Here is a 26,069-nt window from a genome sequence, read left to right on the forward strand (position 1 = left end):
ACAATACCCCACAAAGGAGGGAGATACATTGCCAAGGAAGAGCGAAAGAGTTCCAGGCTGACAGAACAATGGATGTCCACCATGAGAAACACTATAGAATACAAAGCAGTGTATGTCACGACATAGTGATCATTACAACTGCCTCTCTAAGCTATTTATGTGTCTTTCTCCCCGGTTAAATTCTGGCATCCTGGAAACAGAGATGATACCTTAATTATGATTGTTTCCCCTGCACCTAGCACAGTCGGCACAGGCCCAATTTCTCCTCCCTCCCTCCTAGGGGCAGAATGCTTTGGTTAACCTGAAAGGGTTTTCAGAGGAGGTACAGCTGTTCATACCAATGTGTATGGCTCCATCCAGCTCCCTGTCAAGAGGCAGCAGCCTTTCTTTTTTTTTTTTTTTTTTTTGTGGTACGCGGGCCTCTCACTGTTGTGGCCTCTCCCGTTGCGGAGCACAGGCTCGGGACGCGCAGGCTCAGCGGCCACGGCTCAAAGGCCCAGCCGCTCCGCAGCACGTGGGATCTTCCCGGACCGGGGCACGAACCCGCGTCCCCTGCATCGGCAGGCGGACTCCCAACCACTGCGCCACCAGGGAAGCCCAGCAGCCTTACTTGATTGCCCGTTTAACCCCTGCCTCAAGGACAGAAGGGTCACTGAGCAGCTTCCCCATTTCATGCCTGGAAAATTCAAGAGGCCGTGAGAGGAAGTGAATGGGCCAGAGTCCCAGAGTTCCAGATGAACTCATTTCTGGGCTTTGCGAGTCCTAAGCCCTAGCAATTGTGAAGCCTGGGACACCTGTCCTCAACCCCTAGAGATGTAGCCAGCCACGTTGGCTGAGCACCTAGGCCCTGTGTGGGGTGCTGGGACACTGCGAGGATTCAGACTAATTCCTGCCCTTGCAAGACACACGTCCACAGCAGGCAGCAGAGAAGAAAACCCATTACTACAATGGAGTGTGACGTACCAAGGTCTCAGGCCATGGAAGAGATTAGAATGCTGTAAATGGCTTTTGCACTTGGAAAGACCTTGGTTTGACTCGAGGAAATCCTCCAGGGCTCATTTACCAAGTACCAGCTCATAGAACCAACCAAAGAAAAATCCTTTAAAGTTATTTATTTACAGTCATAGCAATTTTAAATCTGGAGGAATCTTGGTGGTAATCTTGTCCCAAACCCTGAGTTCACAAGGGAACAAACCAGATCTACAAGTACACAATGAAATCATTGCCATGGTGTGCAAATTGCTCCCAAGGAGGTCATCTTAAGAATGGATATCACTTCTGTTGGGAAAAGGAGAGAAATCAAACATTTATGCATGAGGCCCTGAGCTACACATACCATTGTCACATTTAATTCTCTCAGTAATAACATGGGTACCTTTATTCCATTAACAAAGGAGGAAAGCAAAGCACAGAGATGTTAAGTGACATGCCCAAAGTCACACAGCTGGTAAATGATGGGTTAGGAATTTGAACTCAGGCTTATCTATTGATATTTCCAAAGCCTCTCTTCCTGTGCAAATAGAAAAGTATAGAATTAATGTTAAAAACCTGGGTCCTCTTCTTAAATCCACCACTAACAAGTTATGTGAACTGGGGAAGGTCCTTCCATTTCATCGGGACTTCGTCTCCCGTTCCATAAATGAAGAGAACTGAGCTGGGTCAGCGATGGCAATATATGATCCACAAATGGCCACCCTCCCATCTTCTGCCCAAGACAGACGTGAGTATAGATCAGGGCAGCGTTTCCCCCTGGGCTCAAATTGGGCTTCTAATGCAGAGTGTCCTGCAGCCACCCTCAGTCCGTTGCAACTGGCACGAAATAAAGTTTATTTGCCACCCTTTGGCCTGATGAGCTCTCAGATCTCTTCCAAGTCTACTTTGTGCCAACTCTGGTCCTGGATTTTGTCATTTCTCTGCAGCATTGGAAGAAAAATGGGAACAGCTTATCTGTGATTCTGCAGAACAGACTCCTGCCAGATGCAGAGCCCTACCGTTCTCCTGCACCCAGGGCTCCAGGGGGGCCTGCCACAAATGTGAGGGGGGCACGACTCCGCTCCACATGATGGAAATCTTTCCTCGTGCCTGGCATTTACTGGAGGGTCACAACGTTCTCTCATGAGAGGAAGCTGTGTTGCTGAAATGGCTTACTATCAACAATAAGGCAGCCAAAGAGGTAAATGGAAAAATACCACAATCCTCACGTGCCGATCGACGTGCAGGCCAGAGTGATGGGGTGGGGGTGGGGGCGTCATGGGGGACACTGAATCAGAGTTACCTGTGTGGAAGAGACCCAAGCACGCCAAGCTACGTCAGGCGGTGGAGCCTGGGACAGAGGAATGGAAAATCAGAACAACACTGACAACTGACATGGAGCTGACAAGTGCCATCAAATGCCATTCACAGGGGGCGGGCGGGGGCGGTAGGCAGATCCAAGGGAACTGAGCACCTGGCAAAAATCACCAGGCTGCTTCCGTCCAAACTTCATCAGTGCCCTTTCACGCAGCAGGCACAGCTCATCCCGTCCTGCCAACAGCCACTGCGGGAAAAGATGTGGTCCATTCTTCAAGGGGTCTATTTGAGTCCAGTGTCCAGTTACCCCAGATTGTCAGTGATTGCCCGTGGCCCTGGCTCTGCTCTAGGAAGTGAGTCAGCCCAACTCAGAAGAAAGCCCTGCCTGGCCCCCGGGAGGGTGACATGCTCTGGTGAGGCAGGCAGGCAGGGACAGCCCTGAAGCTGAGTGAACAAGGAGCCTACTTCCTGAGGGCCCCCAGGCGCACTTCCTGAGGGGCCCCAGGCGCCCTGCCCTGCTTCTCTCCAGGCGGGGCTTTGTTTCAGAGGCTGTCTCATGCCCCACTCTCAAGGCAGCCTGCTCAGCAGTGACACTTAGTAGCAGAGCCAACGATGATTCATTAGGTGACTCAGAGAAGACAAACGAACAAAACCACCCTCCCCAAGAAAGAGAAATTCATCGGAAGCATCCGGGTCTGTCCACCCCATTTCTTTAACTCAGTGATTCTCCAACTGTGGTCCTCAAACCGGTAGCATCAATATCTTTCGGCCATCACACCACTTCAAGAAGGTGCATTTAATATCCTTTCAAATTGGTAAGCGTCAACATAGCTTAGTGAGAAGAGCAAACGCTCTGGGACTTGTTAGAAATGCAAATTCTCTGGCCCCAGCCCAGATCTCCTGAATGGGAAACGCTGGAGCAGGGCCCAGCCATGTGGCCTAACCAGGCTTTCAGGTGGTTCTGACGGCTGCTGAAGTTTGAGAACCATGTCTGCGTCGTTCGGGAGCAGAGGGAAATCCTCCTCCCCTCCCTTCCGCCCAATTGCACTATGCTATGGAAACCTCCCATCTGGTCCAAAGCCCCTGCTGCAGGAGCAGAAGGGTCTGGCTTTAGGACTTTGGCATCCCCAGTACTGTGAGGACAGGCCATTGCAGCCTGGGGCACAGTCCTGGGCTTAAAGTGATAAAAAAAAAAACTGGTACTTGGGAGGGGGGATGGCAAGGACTGAAGGGAAAGGAAAAATAAGTCTCCTCTTCATCTCCTTAATGTTCTGCTTCTAGAATCCCATAATTACATTAAAGTGGTGAGCACTTTACATGTATCATCTCTCAGCAAATGTTGAGGGAATAGGGCTTTATCTGACAAAAGAAGATGCTGAGTGAGATTACACATCTTGCTGGAGGGTATTCAGCTCTTTATAAGTGTCAGACTTGGGACCTGGCTCCATGTCTATCTGCCTCTAAGTCTTGGCCATAAATTGACTTAACCCAATAACCATTGTCCCTCACTGCTTGCCAACATGGTGGATCACCAGGAGCTTCATCATGGTCGATGACTAAGACCAGGAACTCGAACTCTGTGGCACATAGTAGGTGCTTAATGGATGGTAGCGCACTCCCGAGGCTTTTCATACACTCATCCTCTGCTGCCTGGTCCTCGAGAGGGTGCCCCTGTATTACTTGTTATTGTAGAAACTCACTCCTATGTCTGCATAGTCCGAGGGAAAACCAGAGGTTTTGCCCCAAACTGTGTTGCAAGTGCTGTTATGACACCATCCCAGGGGGGTGCTCACGCTAAAAGAGACAGTGGGACACAAAGGCATGTCCCTTTTTACCAGTTTCCCATTATCACTGTAGCATCTCTGGACTCTTACCTCCTTCCCCTGAGGGAAACCGAGGCCCTTGCAATATCGCATGACCTCCGGTGGTTGCCAGGGCAACAGCAGAGCAAGAACCAGCTTCCAGGTTTCCTGATTCCCAGCTACCCCTCATACAGCACTGTCTCTCGGGGACAAGAGCCTGGGAATCCTGCCACTGCCCGGTGGAGGGCACAGCTAAAGGTCAGAACTGTCTGTCTGCCAGCCAGGAATGCTCACGGGCTGCCGAGTATTGTTCCAGCTGCTTCCTAATGAAAAGCAGCTAATGGTTGCGACGGTTGGACATGTTGTCTCTAGAGCCAGACCGCCTTGGCTCCAATCTCAGCTCTCCTACTTATGAGTGCTGTATCTTTGGCCAAGTTATGTAGCTTCTTTGTGCCTCAATTTCCTCACCTGTAAAATGGGGGCAATATCTTCATGAGGTTGTCATGAACACCACATGTGTCATACTTGGCCCTTTCCATACGTTCTCCCATTTGATGTTACAAAAACACTTGGAAGTCGGTATTATTATCCCCACTTGCCTGTAAAGAATCAGAGGCACAGAGCCAAGAAGTGCCCCCTGCACAAGGTTCCACAGATGGTAGCGATTTTAGTAACAATATCAAACATTTAGTAGACTCTTACGATGTGCCAGGCATAGCAAAACCAGGTAGCTACAGTTGTTCCTACTTTACAAACAGTAAAAGCTGAGGCGCAGAAAGACTGACTAACCTGCCAAGATCACAGAATTAGTAATGGTAGAGCCACACTATTGACCAGGGTGGCACGGCTTCAGAATCTGTGTTACTGATGGCTGTTTCCTCTCCTGAATCCCCAGTCCTTGCTCTATCTACCACACCCTGCTACCTACAAATGAGCTGTGAAATTGATCATTTCATGAAAAAAACAGCTCTTCTTTACCTTTAACAACTTTTTTCACCCAAGGAAGAGTTACAAGATAAGCCACAGTGATCATCAAATAGACGTAGTTCTAATTTCACAAGAGCTGATTGTCCACTGAGAGCCGTGGGTGTGCGGTTGGCATTTTGGGTGAGAAGTTCTTCGCTGTCTCGTGGTGAGTTCCCCGCACACTGGAGGATGATCAGCCTCCCCGCCCATGGACGCCAGGCCACTGTAATACCCCCAAATGCCCTGCACGACGCTCTCAGGTTCTCCGGGGGTGGGGGATGATTCTGCCTCAGGTGAGAACCATTGAATAGAGGCTTCCCTACTCCTCTTTTTTCTTTTCATTAATTCAGTTACACCCATGGAATTAGGAGAAATCAGCATCAAACACAGGACAGCCAACAGCGTGAGACTAAGTGAAATAAAGCACCAAGTGCTTTATCGGAGTGGTCGCCAGGCATCAGAGTCCTGGGGTGAATGGACCCTACCCAGGTGTGTGGTCAGGAAGTGCTCTGTGGCAACACCCCCTTGTTGGAGGTAGGAGCGGGCGGGGGGCAAACCAGAGAAGGAGATGAGACTTAAATGAGGCCGCCCACTCCCCTTCCCACCTTCTGTTGGCAGAGAGGAGACTAAGGCAAAAGGACGTGGAAAGAAGCTGGGATCCAGGCTCTGAGACGCGGTGTCACCGCGGCCAAGTCATTTACCCTCCATCCCTCAGTTTCCCCAGTGGCCGCGTGGTGGTGGCTCCCATCCCCCCTTCCCCAAGTTAGGAGGCTCAGGTGACGTCAGGAATGTGAGGGCACCTAGAACAGTAAATATCACTGCAAGTTTCGTCTGTGTCTAGAGCAAGTCTCTGGGCTCTGAGTGCTGTTTCCTCTTGGATAACTGTCGTCATTCTTAGAAGAATGAACCGTTTGCCAGGTCCACGCTGAGTGATTCATTTGTCCCCCTGGGGACACCAGAAGAGCACTTCCTTCGCAGGACAATCACTGCCAAGTGCCAGAAACCTGGAGGGTGGTGTGCGTAGGTGGCCCAGAAGGCAGGGAAGGACCACGTGACCCGGGCGCAAGGCAGCCCCTGAGCCTCTGCTGTCCCCTCCGTTAGGAAGGCCGGGACGTCGCTGTCAGCATCATTTAAGGACATTATGGTTCAGGATACAGGCTTTGGAGTTCTACATTGTGTACTTTATTTTTGAGAAAGGAAAGAGAACGTGACAAAGACTGAGTATTTATTATGCGCACGGTACGGTGCTAAGTACTTAACGCATGTTTATCTCATTTAATCCTTACAGCACCTCAGCGACACGTGGGTAATTATTCCTACTTTACAAATGAGGAAACAGAGGATTAAAGACTTAAGTAACTTGCCTAAGGTAATACACGTGTTTGGTGGGTGTGAAAAAAAATAATGCCTCCCCCTCAAATGTCCGTGTCCTAATCCCCAGAATCTATGAATATGGATTACATAGGTTCCCTGGCAAAGGGGAATTAAGACTGTTTGAAGGAATTAAAGATTCTTTAAAAAAAAAAAAAAATTTCTATGTAGCTGACTTTAAAATCAGGAGATTATTCTAGACAATCTGAGTGGGTGGGCCCAATGTAATCACAAGGGTCCTTAAAAGAACCTGAGAAGTTCTCCCCTCTCAGAAGTAGAGAGGGGCAATGGGAGGACCTGAAGGGGAGGTGAAAATAAGGCTCCCTCTTATCTCCTTAATGTTCAGCCCCTAGAATCCCATAATTACAGCTAATAATGGCTACCATTTATCCAGAAGTTGTTATGAGCCAGGCGCTAGGTAAGTATGTTACACATATCATCCTTCAGCAAATTAGAGAGATGTGGCTTCATTTTACAAAAGAAGAAATGGAGGCCCCATGGGGTTAGACACCTTGTGGATTCAAGTTCAGACTATTAGGGCCAGCACCTGTGCAAGGCTGCTTACTCTGACTGTACAGCCATTGCCCCTGGTGTCTGAGTGCAGCCATATGACCACTGCCCCCCAGATCCTCAGCGAAATCAAGAAGGCCCTTCAACTTCAGTGCCTCCTTTCACCAGCCCTGGTCGTCACAAATAGCACCTCAAGCATTTTCCAAAGATACTAGTTGTTTCTTTACCAACATATTACCTGAGGCTCGGTGAGAGGAGTTTCTTTTGGGTTCTCTCAGACACTGAATAGGTTTAGTTAGGTAGTTTTTATGTAATAATTGTACTCCAATATTTTTTTTGTTTGTTTTTTATTTTTGTCTTTTTTTTCCAACATTTTTTTAAGTCTATGATTTTTAATTTCTTTCTCCAAATTATACCAAGAGATTTCTGGCATCTGAACATCATTTTGTACGGGCCACGTCTGAGACTGTTCAGTCAATCAACCAACCAGCCAATTAGAATCCATTCGAGATGCTCCAGCTAGCACATTGAATCAGGGGCTTGCTGCCCTTGCTTCTTTCTTTCCGCCTTGTGTCTGGATAAGTGCGCTCTTACAGTTACAGAATGGTTCTCAAATGGAATATAAGTAGTGGTTTCCCATAGTCAAGCAGAGGAGCTGAGCTAAGAAATTAAATTCTTCTCTGACTTTCTAAGCTCAGTGCTGAATCATCCACTGCCATCTGCCTTCAGAGCCTTCAGGAAACAAGGACAGGAAAAGGGAAAACGACAGAATCCATGGACCCGGGTTGCAGTTCCAGCTCTGCCTCTAAGAGTCTCAGAATCATTACTATCTCTTTAAGTTTCAGAATCCTCTCTGGCAAGGTGAGGAGGTAGAATGAGACGGTCCCCCCTGCAGCCCCTGCATATGAGCCTCTGCCCTAATTCTCCTGCCCAGAGACCCCATCTGCTCTCCTTCTACCCACTGCTTATTTGGAATTTAATGATTCTTTCCCGGGCGTAGTATCTCAGCTCTTGAGCCATCACCCACCCCATCGCATGGGTTTACAGTTGTCCATCTAGAAAATTCAGGCACAGATACTCACATCAGAACCTCTTTTTCCCTGGAGAATCTAAGGTAACCCAGAGTATGGTGACTTTTTATCAGAAAGAGAAAAGAGGGTCTTCCCTGGTGGCGCAGTGGTTGGGAGCCCGCCTGCCGATGCAGAGGACACGGGTTCGTGCCCCGGCCCGGGAGGATCCCGCGTGCCGCGGAGTGGCTGGTCCCGTGGGCCGTGGCCGCTGAGCCTGTGCGTCCGGAGCCTGTGCTCCGCAACGGGAGAGGCTGCGGCAGTGAGAGGTCCGCGTACCACAAAAAAAATAAATAAATAAAAAATAAACAAAGAGAAAAGAAATTACAGTAGAGCAATACTCTCCCTAAGAATCTATATTAACATTTTCTATCGTTTGTTGAGCATCAGTTATGTGCTAGCTCATTAGACACTGTGTATATTTTATCTCATCTATTTCTCACTAAGACTCTGGAGATAAGTATTATCCTCCGTTTCAGGGACGGGCAAACTGAGACTTGGAGAGGTTAGGCTCATTTGTCCAAGGTGAAGACAGTGATGGGTGGTATATGCAGGATTCCTAACATAGTCTATTTGGCCTCAAATTTGATGTTCTTTACACTGCACTATAAATCATACAAACTGTTGGCTTCCTTCTCTGTTTTCAGAGCCCTTTGTTTACTCCAATTATTCAAGGTTTGACCACACCCACCCCTGTATTGTATCCATTTCTCCAAACCTGCCTCACCCAATGGTCCATCAATTGTACAACTGACCTTTCTCAGGGCACTTACTACAACTTTCTCATCTCTCTCTATTCCTTCCCCCTCCCCCAGACCTAGCTCCCAGGAGGTGTACAATATACGCTGGTTAGCTAGCATACATCAGTATTCCAAAAATTGTCTCTGCAATGAATACCATGCTGATGAATTTTGATGACAGAAACCTTTTAAAAATATCATCTTAAGATAGAAAGATCAGCATTTGTCATACAGTCCATTACAAGCATCATCAGCTAAGCCTTTTTCTTTCCTGCCCCAATTTTAAAAGTTAATTCTGATCTGTTGAGCTCGCCCACATATTTGAAGCTATCACTATTGCTAGAGCTGTGATCGTATCCTCTCTGGGCACAGACTCAAGCACAGGGAGGTGAAATGTGATTGGTACCCAGATTTGCCTGCAATCCACCTGCTTTGGTTAGTGTCCGAATCCATCGTGATAATGAGTGCAGTCACCTCTAATGTGTACCTGGGGTTCATTGCATAGGCTCTGGAGTCATGCTGATTCAAATCTTGATTCCGCCAGTTTCCTAAGGAGTTCTGAAATACTGGCAAAAACAAAGGACCAAACAGCAAAGTGAATGCTTGACTGCCATACCCTTCCTTGTCCAGAGACCTGTCACTTTGTCTTCTGGACACATTTACCCGATTAATATTAGAATAAAACTATGGAGCTCAAACAAGGCATCGTATTGATTCATTGTCAGCCAAGAGGGCAGTCTCAGGGGTGGGTGGCAGGGCTTCATATTGGATGTTCTTCTTCCAAGATGGGCCAATATTTTCTTCCTCTGACATAAGGGCAGAGTTGGATCAGAAAAATGCCTGTCAACTCAGATGCCAACACCTACCCTCCTGCTAGTACATAATCAAATCTGCATGGTTTCCCTGGTGGAAATCTTTGTAATTGGGATATTTTCTGTTTGGACCATTCAGTAAATCCCAGATTCCGAGCCACAGAGAACTCCAGCATTCCTTCAAGGAAGCACTGTAATATTACATACAGTAGAACTTCCAAACTGTGACCCATTCCTGTCAGCCCAGCTCCCGAAACTTAACCTGGGTCCTGCCTCCTGTCCCCATTTCCAGCACTGCCATCTTGGTCCAGGCCACACCATCATCTCTCACCTGGACTATTGCAATCACCTCCTAAGTGAGTTTCAGCACTGTCTCCTGACACACCAGCCAGAATGATCTCTGAGAGAAATAAACTAGATTATACCACTCCTTTGCCCTTAACTTCTCTATCGGATTCCCACTGCATTTACCATAAACTCTTATCTTGCTGAGGGCTACAAAGCCCTAGAGATCTGACCCCTGCCTGCCTCTCTGACCTTGGCTCTTTCCCCACTCCTCTTCTGTCACCGTGCCCCTCTCGCAGACCTCTGGCTGTCCCTGCAACATGGCACATGTGTTCCCACCCAAGAGGCTTTGCCCTGGCTCCTCCCTCTGCCTGGAACACACTTGTCCCTGTTCTTACAATAGCTACTTCTCATCCTTCAGGCCTCATCCTCTCTGTGACTTTCCTGGACCATCTCCATCATGCTCCATCCTGTCACCCTGGTTTATTTCCTTCACAGTACTTATCACCTCCTGAAATGAGTGTGCTTACTATTGGTTTCCTTTTAAAAAATCTCTTTCCGCTAGAATGTGAGGTCTTTGTCCTTTTGGGTGATGAAACTTTCTTCAGAATCTAACACAGGATCTCAGTGGATGAATGAACTATGTACCGTGTATAATAAGAAGCTATTAAATCTATTTGTGGTGTGGAAAGGTTTCATGGAGGAGACGATCTTTGGTCTGATTCTTGAAGCATGACTGGTGTCAGGCTAGGTGCACAGGGAGACGATGTGGACTAGGCAGCAGATGTATAATTAAACACCACCATATGCCTTATGAACCAGGCCTGTGCAAAGTACTATGAGATCACAGACTAGAAAATGACTAAAGCAGAGCAGAGGGTTGGGGGAAGGAAATGAGGTTTGACTTGAGCCTTAAAGACTGAAAAAAAGAGTTGACAGGCCAAGAAAAGGAAGAGGCATTCCAGGCAGAGTAAGCATCCTGGACAAGGCATAGAGTATGAAAGACAATGATGAGGAGGCTAGAGAGGGGAGGTGGGGCTAGATTGTTAAGGGCCTGGCTTGCTGCTAAGGATTTTGGATTTTTTTTCCTGAGAAAAATAGAATAATAGAATGCTATTTTCACTATACTATGGTGAAATTAAACAAATACATACTTTGAACAACAAACAATGTGGGACTTCCCTGGTGGTGCAGTGGTTAAGAATCTGCCTGCCAATGCAGAGGACACAGGTTCGAGCCCCGGTCCGGGAAGATCCCACATGCCGCGGAGAGGCTGGGCCCGTGAGCCACGGCCGCTGAGCCTGCGTGTCCGGAGCCTGCGCTCCGCAGCGGGAGAGACCACAACAGGGAGAGGCCCTCGTAATGGGAAAAACAACAACAACCAAAAAAAAACCCAATCCAATCTAGTGGGGTTGGGAGGGTTCGGCAGGAGCATAACTGCAGAGATTCTAATGGAATCTACCCCCCAGGACTGTTCTGGGGAATAAATAAAATGAGCGATGAGAAACACTTGGCACACCGCCTGGTGCACAGTAAGTGCTAAATATCGTTATTGTCTCCCTGGGAAGGGCCTCCCTTCAGAGGAGCACCCACTGTTTCCACGTGCTCACAGGCAATGCTACTCTGGGCCCATCTCTGCCTTGCAAAGCAGCGTCCACTCAAGGAATTCACTCAAATCCACACACAGGTCAGTGACTTTATGAGCCATAGAAAAGATACAGCTATGATAAAAGATACAAATACAACCTCAACCCTGGTCTCTAGGGACTTAAAGCTCAACAGAGGAAACAGACACCTACAAACTCACAAGAGGGCAGCGCAGTGCCAGAGGGGGTAACACAGTTCGCTGCAGAACAAAGGAGGGAGCGGCCCCGCAGGTCCTCGGGAGAAGAGAAAGGGGATGGAGAGTCAAGAAAGTCTGGCTACCTGGGGAGGAGGTCTCCAGGCATCAGATGAGCTTGCAGCTGGCCAGCATGCTGGATCAGTGAATGGAAACACCTGCTGGCTCCTGACACGAGGCCCACGGGAGATTCCCGGGGGGTAGAGGAGGCGGGGGTGTGAGCTGCAGGAAGAGGGGTCCAGACACTGAAGATGGGCCATAGTGCAGAAAGCAGGGTGACAAAAGATGGCAACACTCTTGCCCCGCCCAGGAGGGAACCTCAGTCCAAAGGCCCCAAATGCATTCCAGCCTCCAGCCCTCTGCTGACTCCAGCCCCTGCCTGGAATTCCCCTTCTGCTGCCACCTCCACACTCAGGGGCCCGTCAACCCCCAAACTGTTACATTTGTCTGCAAGACTTGGATGCTTCTTCAATCAGCCCATAATGTATTAAGGGCCCACTGCATGCAGAACTTGGTGCCAAGTGCTAGAGGAATCATGCAGCATTCTGTCCAGGGTGCTAGGAGATACAGGAGGACATTATCCTCTCGGCACAAGGTAGATTTGGGTTAGAGCTCAAAGAGATGCAAATAAAAAAGAACAGGACCACGGGAAAAGAGAAGATTGCACACTTAACCACACGTCCTATTTTCCCACACTACATAGCAAAGTCCCTCCTTCATTCATTCATCTGTTCATTGAAGACATATTTCCCGAGTGCACTGTTCCAGCTGATTAAGATACTGCAGTGAACAAAACAGACAAAAGTACATCAGTGAGGTGATATTTTTGTGAAGGCATGAAACAGGTAAGGAAATGATCACACGGACTATTACAGCTTGTAGTAAGTGCATGGAAGAGCAATTCAGTGCAAAGGCCCTGAGGTGAGTGTGTACCTGGGCCTGTGGGGAGGTCAGAGAGGCTGGAGCCCAGTGAACCTGGGAGAGTAGGAGGGGGAGAGGACTGAGATAAGAGATGGGCCAAGGAGAGGACATGAGCTTTTACTCTGAGTCAAGTGGGGAGCCACTGGGAGATTTTGTGTTGGAAAGGAACATGGTGTAAACTACAGGGGAGAGATGATGATGGCTTCCACCAGATGGAAGCAGAGAAATAGCTTTAAATTTCACTTCTGTCCCTAGCGCTTAGGACAATCCCTGACATCTGGTGGATGTGAGGGTTTTTTTTTTTTTTAATGATTGATTGGATTGAAACAAAACAAAAATCTAAAAAGCCCTTTGGTTCCGAGCTCCAGCCTAGTGCCAGGTCCCAGTGCACCACTGAGGACAGATACTAAGTGAGGCCATGCAAACTGTCCTTATCAGGCAGGCTTGGGATGGTGCTGATCTAAGTGCAGCTTTTGTTTTTAATTGTGATTAACTATATATAACATACAATTTGTCATTTTTACCATTTTACTTAGTTTTTTAACTGAAGTGTAGTTGACTTACAATATTATATTAGTTTTAGGTATGCGACGTAATGATTTTGATACTTGTATAGATTAAGACCCATACCGTACAAGGTTATTATAATATCGTTAACTACATTCCCTGTGCTGTACATTACATCCCTGTGACTTATCTGTTTTATAATTAGTAGTTTGTATCTCTTAATCCCCTTCACTTATCTGTCCCTCCCCTCCTGTAACCACTAGCTTGTTCTCTGTATCTGTTTGTTTCTGTTTTGTTATATTTGTTCATTTGTTTTGTTTTTAATTCCACATATAAGTAAAAACCCTGCAGTATTTGTCTTTCTTTGTCTGACTTATTTCACTTAGCATAATACCCTCCAGGTCCATCCATTTTGTCTCAAATGACAAGATTTCATTCTTTTTTATGGATGAGTAATATTCCATGGCATGTATATACCATGTCTTCTTTATCCATTCATCTATTGACGGGCACTTAGGTTGCTTCCATATCTTGGCTATTGGAAATAATGCAGCAATGAACACTGGGGTGCATTTATCTTTTCCAATTAATGTTTTCATTTTCTTCAGATAAATATCCAGGAGTGGAATTGCTGGATCATATAGTAGTTTTCGTTTTAATTTTTTGAGGAAACTCCATACTGTTTTCTGTAGTGACTGTACCAATTTACATTCCCACCAACAGTGCACTAGGGTTTCCTTTTTACCACATCCTCACCAATACTTATTTCTTATCTTTTTTATGATAGCCGTTCTGACAGGTAGGACATGACATCTCACTGTGATTTGATTTGCATTTCCCTGATGATTAGTGATGTTGAGCACCTGTGCCTGTTGGCCATCTATATATCTTCTTTGGCAAAAGGCCTCTTCAGGTCCTCCACCCATTTTTCAAGCGGATTGCTTGGTTTTTTGATATTGAGCTGTAGGCATTCTTTTGGCATAAAGAGCTGAGCGGGCAGTGCTGACAGCAGTGAGTATGAACCCAAGGTCTCATTGGCCAGAGCTGAGAGCGGCAAGAAAGAAAGGTGCGTGCCAGGTAAAGCGCTAAGAATGGAAATATCCCTGCCCTTCCATTATGTCAGAAATGTTTAATGTATCAAATGACTTCAAAATTAAAAGAGTCCTCCAAAATCCCATCCTCCACCTCAGTTTGCCGTACTCAGAAGGGCTGCCCTGGACTGCAGTCCAGAAGCCTGGTAAAAAGATGCTCACTGAACGTAGAGGGACAAAACAATGATGATTAGGGACCAGGCCAGCTCATGAGATTCAGTGTGTGCTGGGATGCGAAAGGAGATGATGTGAGTGCACAGTGAGAGAAGAATCAATTTGCCACGGACTGCATCACCTCATTCTTCCCAAGCTCCGCTACGCCACCCCCCACAAATTTTATGGGGTCATCCGACAAAAGTATTCTGTGCCATCACTGGTTGGGCAGCTAGGGAAGAAAAGAAAGGAACCGCAATCTTTATGATTATTCCAACTACTCCATGTGAGACACCAGCCCAGGAAGCAACTCCTTCTGCAGAATTTTGCAGGAGTTAGTCCAGGTGAGAAACTGCAGGAGAAAAATTCAGGATCTTAGCGAGTTTCACTGCCCTGACCAGTCTATCTAAAGGAGTCACCCCCTACACTCACTATTACATCAGCCTGTGTCTAAGTCCATTCTGGCTGTTATAACAAAATACCACAGACTGGATGGCTTAGAAACAACAGAAATTTATTGCTGAGTGAGTGAATAAATATTTCACCAGCTTGAGACAGCCTGTACGTGGGAAGAGCCCTGGACCCCCATCCAGAGAGTCTGTTACTAGTCAAAGAAAAAACTTAACAACCTCTATTAGTCTCGTACTTTACAGTTTTCATGGCACTATGTACGCGTGCCCTGATTTGAGCCTCACAGAAAATCTGTGAGATAACTATTATCATTTCAATTTTGCAGGTGAGAAAACTGAGCCTCAGGCACATTCAAGGAGATCCTCAAGATCATACAACAGATAAATAGCGGAACTAGAACTAAATGGCCAAGCTCAAGTTTAGTGTTTATTCTATGCTTGAGGAATACTTTATTATTATTTATTTACTTTACTTATTTATTTTTGGCTGCGTTGGGTCTTCGTTGCTGCACGTGGGTTTTCTCTAGTTGCGGTGAGCGGGGGCTACTCTTCGTTGTGGTGCGCGGGCTTCTCACTGTGGTGTCTTCTCTTGTTGCGGAGCACGGGCTCTAGGCACGCGGGCTTCAGGAGTTGTGGCATGAGAGCTCAGTAGCTGCGGCTCGCGGGCTCTAGAGCGCCGGCTCAGTAGTTGTGGCGCACGGGCTTAGCTGCTCCACGGCCTGTGGGATCTTCCCGGACCCGGGAAAGAACCCACATCCCCTGCATTTGGCAGGGGGATTCTTAACCACTGTGCCACCAGGGAAGTCCCTTGAGGAATACTTTAAAAGAAAGGTGCTTACTTCTACCTAGATCCTTTTCTAATTTACGTATCTAAGTCCCCTAAGATAAGGTCCAATGTAATCTCTTTACTCTGGAAAAAAATGTGGCCCATTGGAAAGAGCTTGGGCTGGAGTCCAGACCAGAACTGCAGGAACCAGTTATACAACCCTGGACAAGTCTTGGTACCTCTCAGCAAGCCTCTGTTTTTTCTTCTCTCAAGTGGATATAATGACCTGACTTGTCTGCCTCATAGTGTGCCATGATGCTCTAATAAAAAACAATACGAAAAGTGCCACAGAGACATAAGCTCAACATTACAACAGGATGTCAGGGCTCTTGTATCTTGGCCTCCCTGCTTGGAGATCTGACAGTGAAGGGGTCCCACTCCCCACCCCGCCAACCCCTACCTATTTCCTTCTTATTCCAGTGACATTACCTTTTCCCATATCTGACCCTCCCATTAGAGCTCAGATCTAGGAATAGATAATAATGATGGAAACCTTATGAATATACTAAAACCCCTGAATTTTAACATTTAAATGTAGTATGTGAATTATATCTCATTTTTTTAATACAAAGAGGCAATTGCTAGTCCTAGTGAGAGGCACAAAGACCTACTTAAGGTTGTGGCTGTAATACGGAGGAGAGAAATTAATAGCGGGAGATTCTGAGGGAGAAGAAGAAGCCAAATGTGATTGTACTTTTAGGCCTGGGAATGAAGGAGGATGGTGGTGCCTTTAACAAAAAGAAGGGCAAGCCAGTCTGGGAGAGACAATGAGCGACTCAGTGTAGAGTGTGTTGAGTTTGAGATTTCAGTGGCACACAGAGGTACACGCATGTCTCAGGAAGCTGGAAGATCAGATCTGAATTTCTGGGAATGGTGAGGACTTGGGGAAAATCTACACAAAAGCCATGGTTGAAGACTAGAGATTGAGTGGGCTTCCACAAGCTTTGAAAAAGAAGACAAAGAAAAAAGAGCCAGCAGAGATTTTATACCTCCAGTACCCCAAGTCTTCTCTAAATTGGTGGTCTCCAATCCTTGTCAATCTATGAATTCTTTGTGTATAGTTCCTTCTGATTATGGGTGTCCCATCCCATTTTTTAAGGACTTCTATGGTTCATCCCAATTTATAGATTAAGGAGCTTACTATACATTCCATATGAAATCTATGACAATATACTTCTAAGTAAATTGCAAATATGGGTTTCTGTGTCAAATATTCTACATGAGAAGCTGATGGACTTTAAGTACAACTATTGACTGCAGTTATATTTTGTATTTTCTTGGGCAAAATATTTGTTGGTGTGAAATTTCCAAAGAAGGATCATTAAAAAAGTATTTGGCAAGACTTGATCTCCATCCTCTATGCCCCCAGCGCTATTCGGTTGCTGACATCTCTTCTCAGTGCTTTAGCATCCCTGGTGCTATATATTCTTCTGGGTATCCTGGAATCTCACTCCATGCACATGCAACTTAGGAGTCATCTGATGACTCCAGGGAATTCGTTTGCATATTTGGGGCCTCACTTATCTGTGGTTCCCTCCTCTCTGACAGCCCCAAGTGCTGAGGAGACCTCTGTCTACTCAACACAGTGAGGTATGCTTTCCACTAGGGCTCTATTTCCCTTCCTGGGAAATAGGAAGTAGACTCAGGGAATAATCTGAGGTGAACGGGGAGCTCATCTGATTTGCTGCCCTTCTCTCAAGGACCATAATACCTCCCCTTCTTGCCTATCAGTTGTTCCCCAAAGCTTTCAAAGGTACTTTAAATATTTTGCCCAGATTTCATAATTGTTTTTAGTGAGCAGGTTAATATAACATGTTACTCCACCCAAACCAGAAACTGTCATCAAGAAAATAAAAAGATAAATAAGAACTGACACTTGGTAACCTATTTTGGGAGGCAGGTGGGGGGCAATCACAGAGAGAAGGAAACGGGAGAAAAGGAAAATAAGAATATGCAATCTTATGAAGAAAAAAAGAGAAAAGTGCCATGGAGTCAGTATTACGAAAAAGAAAAACATAGTCATAAAAGGAGGGCTATGATAAGGACATTATCCCTGACGAGGAGCTGGAGGTCATGGGCACAGATAGCATTTACTGATTGTCCCATGGGTTTATCTTCACCAAACGGTAAGCTTTTGGGGCTGGGCAACCAATTTTACAGTTGCGTGTTACAGCTGCGCTGATCTTCACGGAACAGGTTCTAAGCATTAAGCATAGAGTTGTTCATAAATTACATGCGAAGTTTCAAATATTTGAAAGGTATGTGTTTGGGAGAGGCTGGTGTAAAGCCGATAGAGAGTCTGGGTTTGCATGTCCCTAGCTGAAGGGTTGGGAGACACTAATTTAGCAGAAGCCTCCCTGCCAGACTATTTATACCCACCAGCAAACGTGCCAGGTGCATGGCATTCAGTTCATGACTCAGGAAGACAGAAAATGAGTTTAATTTCAAGGATCCCAACTCAACACGTGGAGAAAAGAAGTCTGGCTTGTACTTTTCCTCTTACCCTCTTGATACCCACACAAAGAACAGCCTTAAAGTTAAACAGACACCCGTGAGCAGAGAGCTCAAGGGACCAGACTTTGGATCTCTAAGAAATAGTTTCCTCTGCTTCGTCTGTCAAAACATTTTCCCTTTGCATTTGTTGAAGAGAATATCACTGTGTCCACAGCAACCAGTTTAACAACGGGAAATGCCCAGTGTTGCAGGCTCACATCCTCTTGGTTTCTTTCATCGGAGAGGAAAGAGCTCCCCTCACCCCACCTCATCTCACCTCACCCCCACTCCAGACAGAAGGATGCCCGTTCTCACCATGCCCTCTTCCTTCCTGTAAGTATCTAGTCGGTTTCCAGTTTGTATGGACAAGTCTACACAACGGTCTAACCCAACAGAGCATTACACAGACCAACAAAGTCACAGGCAAGTGGAGCTAGAGGTGTCCACATGGGACCACCTGACACAGCAAAGGGTAGTGTCGTTTAGCAGTTAAGTGTCTTAACTCCTAGAGCTGGACTGCCTGAGTTCAAACCCTAGCTTCGTCACTTCTTACCTTTGTGACCTCGAGTAAACCATAGTCTCTCCTGGGTAACATAGGGATGATAAGAACACTTCCCCTGTAGAGCTGTTGTGATGACAATAGAGTACCTTGCTACCCTCATGAAGGCATGAGAAAGCTCCGCATAAAACATAAAACACAACGTAAACGTACGGCGTGGTCACCTTTATTCCTCTTACTGACACATCTGGCTTTTAGTCAATCCTTACTTGTGTGGATTTTAGGAGACAGAGCCCTGTTGAACTGTTCAGCACTGAGTGAGTCAGCATTTGTACTGTGCTGGGTCAGACGTACACCTGTGCAGCTTGGAGGATGCTCACTGGCCCTGGGGCGAGGAACAGCTCTGCGGAGGAAATGAAGCCTTAGGGTCTCGGAACCGCTTGGAGGAGGCTGCCCCAGAAGCAGCCAGCATTAGACAAGGGCCCTGGTTAGGATGCCAGGCAGGCAGAAACACGGGGCAGAGGCAGACAGGCTCTCTGAGATAGTTATCACCACTCCACACAGCAGGAGAGAAGCAATTGCCACCTCCACCTTCCTGCTCCGTGTAGAGTGGATGATCAATGACTCATCACAAAGAGAATGTTTCTTTGTAAGGATGCAATACATCTGCATTAGGCTGATTAAAAATTGTTCCTTGTCAACTTAACAGGTGTGATATTCGAGAGTCTGGAATGCAAATGCAGAAGGAGCTGGAGAGTCTGACATACCTGCTCTGCCACTTACCAGCTCTGTGACTTTGGGAAAGTTGCTTAGCTTCTCTGGTTCTGCTGCCTTATCTATAAAATGGGAAATCATACTTTTCACTCCACAGGGTTACGGCTTAGTATCAAAACAGATGACATATGTGAAGTGCTGTGCACATACTGTGCCAGGCTCAGAGGAAGAAAGGAAGACAATGACCGTATGTCTCTTCCCTTCCTAAGCGAACCATTATGCTTAAGTGTGTATAGGCAGAGCATTCAATTGCTTGTCAGCCTGTCCACCACATGGTATCTCAGGTGTCGCCAGAATTCCTAGAACTGCACTGCAGTTGCCAATAACATAACTCCAGGGTGTCTTGCTCTATAACGTTTACAGTTGTATTGCTGTCATTGCCTTAATTCCATTGTTTTGAATTTACTGATTTAGCCATGAAAAGGGTGTGTATTACTTTAAAAAATACAGACCTACGTATGCTGTCACCAGGTAGCAGTAGGTATTTTACCCAGAGCTATTTCAATAATTTCCTAAATTTAGAAACTTGTGCAAACTTCTTTTACCAGAGTTACCATGTTTTGTGTTTGTTTTCATGTCAATGTTCCCTAGTCAGCTGGGACCATGGACCACTGATCTTTGTATTGTCACTGCTTAATTCAGTATTTAACACATAAGCAATGCTCAGTAAATCTTTTTTAAGTGAGCTCTAAATTGAGTTTTTCTTCCTACTTAAACTGTCTAATTTTTTTAACGTCTTTATTGGAGTATAATTGCTTTACAATGGTGTGTTAGTTTCTGCTTTATAACAAAGTGAATCAGTTATACATATACATATGTCCCCATATCTCTTGCATCTCCCTCCCTATCCCACCCCTCTAGGTGGTCACAAAGCACCGAGCTGATCTCCCTGTGCTATGCGGCTGCTTCCCACTAGCTATCTATTTTACGTTTGGTAGTGTGTATATGTCCATGCCACTCTCTCACTTTGTCCCAGCTTACCTTTCCCCCTCCCCGTATCCTCAAGTCCATTCTCTAGTAGGTCTGCATCTTTATTCCCATCTTTCCCCTAGGTTCTTCATGATCATTTTTTTTCTTTTTTTTTTTTTTGGTTCCATATATATGTATTAGCATATGGTATTTGTTTTTCTCTTTCTGACTTACTTCACTCTGTATGACAGTCTCTAGGTCCATCCACCTCATTACAAATAACTCAGTTTCGTTCCTTTTTATGGCTGAGTAATATTCCATTGTATATATGTGCCACATCTTCTTTATCCATTCATCTGTCGATGGACACTTAGGTTGCTTCCATGTCCTGTCTATTGTAAATAGAGCTGCAATGAACATTGTGGTACATGACTCTTTTTGAATTATGGTTTTCTCAGGGTATATGCCCAGTAGTGGGATTGCTGGGTCGTATGGTAGTTCTATTTTTAGTTTTCTAACGAACCTCCATACTGTTCTCCATAGTGGCTGTATCAATTTACATTCCCACCAACAGTGCAAGAGGGTTCCCTTTTCTCCACACCCTCTCCAGCATTTATTGTTTGTAGATTTTCTGATGATGGCCATTCTGACCGGTGTGAGATGATATCTCATTGTAGTTTTGATTTGCATTTCTCTAATGATTAATGATGTTGAGCATTCTTTCATGTGTTTGTTGGCAATCTGTATGTCTTCTTTGGAGAAATGTCTATTTAGGTCTTCTGCCCATTTTTTGATTGGGTTGTCTGTTTTTTTAATGTTGAGCTGTATGAGCTGCTTGTAAATTTTGGATATTAATCCTTTGTCAGTTGCTTCATTTGCAAATATTTTCTCCCATTCTGAGGGTTGTCTTTTCGTCTTGTTTATGGTTTCCTTTGCTGTGCAAAAGATTTTAAGTTTCATTAGGTCTCATTTGTTTATTTTTGTTTTTATTTCCATTTCTCTAGGAAGTGGGTCAAAAAGGATTTTGCTGTGATTTATGTCATAGAGTGTTCTGCCTATGTTTTCCTCTAAGAGTTTGATAGTGTCTGGCCTTACATTTAGGTCTTTAACCCATTTTGAGTTTATTTTTGTGTGTGGTGTTAGGGAGTGTTCTAATTGCATACTTCTACAGGTAGCTGTCCAGTTTTCCCAGCACCACTTATTGAAGAGGCTGTCTTTTCTCCACTGTATATCCTTCCCTCCTTTATCAAAGATAAGGTGACCATATGTGTGTGGGTTTATCTCTGGGCTTTCTATCCTGTTCCATTGATCTATATTTCTGTTTCTGTGCCAGTGCCATACTGTCTTGATTACTGTGGCCTTGTAGTATAGTCTGAAGTCAGGGAGCCCGATTCCTCTAGCTCCGTTTTTCTTTCTCAAGATTGCTTTGGCTATTTGGGGTCTTTTGTGTTTCCATACAAATTGTGAAATTTTTGGTTCTAGTTCTGTGAAAAAGGACCCTGTGGGTCCTTGGTTGAGCCACTGCACCATCCCTTTGTTGGTTTTCTTAAACTCTACCCTCAATTTCAAACACAACTAATTTATTAAATGCTCCTCAAAATATCCAGTAGGAACTTGCCATTAGTTCCCTCCTAGGATCCTGATTTACAGAGAATGTGATAATAAATATTTTCAGAATGAGTTAACAGACTTCAATAAGATTATCCTATTCATATATCTATATACCATTATAATCTAGACCAGAGATTCTGTCTGATGACTAAAATTATCTGGGGAACTTTTTATTTTTTATTTAAAAATTTTTTATTTTATATTGGAGTATAGTTGATTAACAATGATGTGTTAGTTATGGGTATACAGCAAAGCGATTCAGTTAAACCCATACAAGTATCCATTCTTTTTCAAATTCCTTTCCCATTTAGGTTATTACAGAATATCGAGCCAAGTTCTTTGTGCTGTACAGTAGATCCTTGTTGGTTACCTACTTTAAACAAACATTCTCAGGCATATCTCAGAGAAATCTAGAGATGGCGTCCTGGAAATGTCTGTATATAGCTTTAAGGTTTCCCAGGTAAATCTGATGATTAGAAATGGCATAAGAACTGATCTAGATGGCTCCCTCAGAATCCCTGACAATCCTGGCCTAGAAATGAAGGCCGTTAAAGACTCTCACCACCCACACTGCTCATGGGTGGCTCCCAGAATAATAGGGTCTGGGGGAAAAAAAGGACTTGTCATCTCTCATATTCTTCTTTCTTCAGTTAGGAAAGCGGGGAGAAAGAAGAGGGAAGAACCTTCTCCCATCATGAGTAGCTATAAGCTGTTGAATGAAGTGCTGGAATGAAAGATTACCTTAGCTATTAGTTGAACAAGCTCTACCTAGTAAGTACCCACAATGAGGAACAGTCTAGTGTAATCACTAAGAGCATGGTCTTGGGAATCTGCTCATTTGAGTCCCAGCTCTACAACACAGCAACTGGTTAACTGTGGGCCAGGCACTAAGCCTTTCTGAACCCCACTTTCCTCACCTGTAATATTCATCTACCCATTCATTCATCTTCCAACCCATCAATCCATCCTTCTACTCATCCACCCATCTACACAGCCACCCACCTACCCACCCATCCATCTACCACCTATCCATCCATCCACCCATCTACTTACCTTTCCATTTAACTATCCATCTATCTATTCATTCATCTATCCAGCTAAATCATCCAGAAATGATCTATGATGTCTAAGGGCACCATGAGAATGGATTATCTTTATGGTCCGTTACAGCCTGAGATTCTGCGATTCCACAAAAATTGATAGCTGGGGAATTACCATATACAAAATGAACTACAGTCTCAGCAAGTCCTAAAAGAGCTCTCATCAGTGGAGAAGGTCAAAAGATAAATACACATATAACTAGAGAGGGAGGCAGAAAATAAAAAGAGCCTGAGTGAGGTATGAACAGCAGCATGAAGGGTGGAGCTGGTTGAGAGTAAAATGGCCTGATCCCCCCAGAGAAAGCGGCCTTAACTGTTTTTGAAGCGTGTGGCAATCGGCATTGTGAGTTTGAGGGGCACCAAAAGCCAGAATTTACCTCCGCCAGTAGCCTGTATGATGCTTCACATTCCCACCCTCTTTTGCACAAGGGCATCTCCTTCCAGGTGGTCCTTATTTACGCCACAAATTGCCTGGGAAACATATCAATCAGTACCTATCTACAAGATTAGCAATCACACCCCCTGTGATTCAGGATTTTATTTTCTGAAGCTGAAATCAGGGCATGTGACAAGCACACATGGAGACAAATAAAAGGTCTACTGGAATCTGAGTTGCCTTGGAAAAATCTGCCTCATAGAGATGCTGTGATTGTAAAAATTGGTCTCCCTGCCTGGCCTCTCTGCTTCCAGTCTCACCCAAAGCAATTCCTCTTGATAATAATCAGTAGATTATTATTAAATACAAATCGAACCAAGTCACTCCCTTATTTCTTATCTGAATCTACTCGGGCTTCAAGGTCTTCTTTAACTGTCTCAAATTTAATTTCTTGCCAATATTTCCAGCACCCACTGCCCTCATTCTGCTTTCGCTGCACTGGGGTATTTGCTGCTTCCTAAATAAGCCCCGTGCTTTCTGCTTCGCTGCCATTACTCATAGGATCTCACTGCCTGGAATCACTTCATTCTCTCTTTCCCTCTCCCCGGCCTCCCCCCACCTTTTTCTGTTCCTTCCTTTTTAAACATCTTTATTGAGGAATAAATGATATACAAAAAAACTGCACATATTTAACGTATATAATTTGATGAGTTTGCACACAGGCATATACTCGTGAAATTATCACCACAATCAAGGTAATAGACATACCCAGTACCTCTGAAAGTTTCCTTGTGCCTCTTTGTTTTGTTGTTGCCTTGCTGTTGCTGCCCTTTGACAAATCATTAAGGGCACTACACAGTACTGTTCACTACATACATTGTGTGGTACGGCAGTCTCTAGAACGGCATTCCTCTGGCATAACTGAAACTTTGTACCCATTGAACGACTTCCCATTTCCCCCTCCCCCAGCCCCTGGCAACCACCATTCTACTCTCGGTTTCCATGAATTCGACTATTTTAGATACTTCTCATTCTCTAAGGCCAACATCCTGAGTCAGCTTCTCCATTCTTACAAGTCATATGCTTCCATTCATCCCTCCATGGGTCCTACAACACTTGATTCTTCCCTCTAATTTGGCAGTTAATAAATTTTCCATATGTTATTTTCCTGTGTATATGAATCTCTCCCTCCTCTCTCCAACTTTAATGCGAAGAAGAAAAGAGTAGGATCCCCTCTACACTGTGCTAGTTAACATAGTTTCTCAGTAAGTATTCCTATAATAATTGTGGTTTTGGTTGTCAAAGCATCAGGCTTTGAAATATCTTAGATTATCATTAACAAGTAGACAATATAGAAAGCTGTGCTTTTCTCAAGTTCTTCAAGGTTCATATATCTATTTTACGCATATAACATATGAGGCCAAGTGGATCAGAAATACCTTGGTAAAATTTGAATTTCTGTTCTCATCTTAAAGCCAAACCATTGAACTAAACCAAGTCGAACTGAAAGGACCTCAAAAATCATCCAGTTTAGTGTTCCCATTTATAGATAAGATTGCACCGTTTCGCCTTATTCACTTTTCCAGTTAGGACTGTTACCTAGCTACAAGTATAGTGACAGTTCTGGACCCCCCCCCCCTCTCCTACCCTTGGCCCAACAAGGCTCAGTCAGTGGATCCCAGGGCACACACAGGACATAGCAGCACACCACAGTTCCCACCAAACCCAGGAGATGGGTGATAATTCCTCCTCTCCCCTTTACTCCTCCGGGGAGAAGACTGGGCAAGTGCTCTTTCAACTCTTACATACTTGGATTTTTTTTTCTTCTTGTCCAAATCAGTTATTTTAAGAAAAGGGGAAAGGAAACCACTTGTCACTTCTGAGATTAGTCACACAGAAGCTCATTGTCAAATCAAATCACAGTCGACACCCGGCTTAAGACTTCATTCTTTGCAGGAGGGATGGGAAGGGAGAGTTTGTGAGTGTCCATCCTAGAAGAACCCAGCAGGCAAGTAATCAGGGACAAAGGAGAGCTACCCACCCAGCAGGTCACCCTGAAGCTGTTTTGAAAGGTTAAAACCAGTAACAGACACTCTGGGTGGGGATGGACACAGGGGAGACATGGAGAAAACTGAATTATTACTGCAGCAAATATGGCTAAAGTCACATGTGAAAGTCCAGGCCAGCCTTGGATGCTAAGACACACTTGTCTCAATTCCAAGAACGAATATTTTCAATTCTGGCACTGCCACTGATGGGTGAAAGAGCCAATCTTCTGTTTGTTCATAGAATGAAACCCAGGATGTCTGAGAAAGCCTTGATTTGCAAGTATATTGATCTGCACTGTCTTTACTCATTCTCTATTGTTTTCTTAGATTCTCATGACCGGGAAATAGGACAGGGGTCATGACACCCATTTAAGAGCTGGGATCTGAAGCACAGAAGAGTGTAGTGCCTTTCCCAAGTTTAGGCAGGTTCTTAGGGCAGATTGGGGGTTCAGACCCAGGCCTTCTGCCTCCGTAGTTTACGAATCTTCCCGGACACTGAGAAACAAGGTGTCGCAAAGCTGGTGGGTCCTTCCAAAGAGCAGAGGGGACTTCCGCCTGCCAATATCCCTAGCACAGCAACAGAAGTCCTGTAGACACACGCACAGTCTCAGCCGAGAAGAGGTGCAAGATGCCCCCTGGGTCTTGCCCTTCTCCTGCTCAGCTCCATGG

This window comes from Kogia breviceps, chromosome 17 (assembly GCF_026419965.1).
Source record: "Kogia breviceps isolate mKogBre1 chromosome 17, mKogBre1 haplotype 1, whole genome shotgun sequence".
In the NCBI taxonomy this organism is placed as follows: domain Eukaryota; kingdom Metazoa; phylum Chordata; class Mammalia; order Artiodactyla; family Physeteridae; genus Kogia; species Kogia breviceps.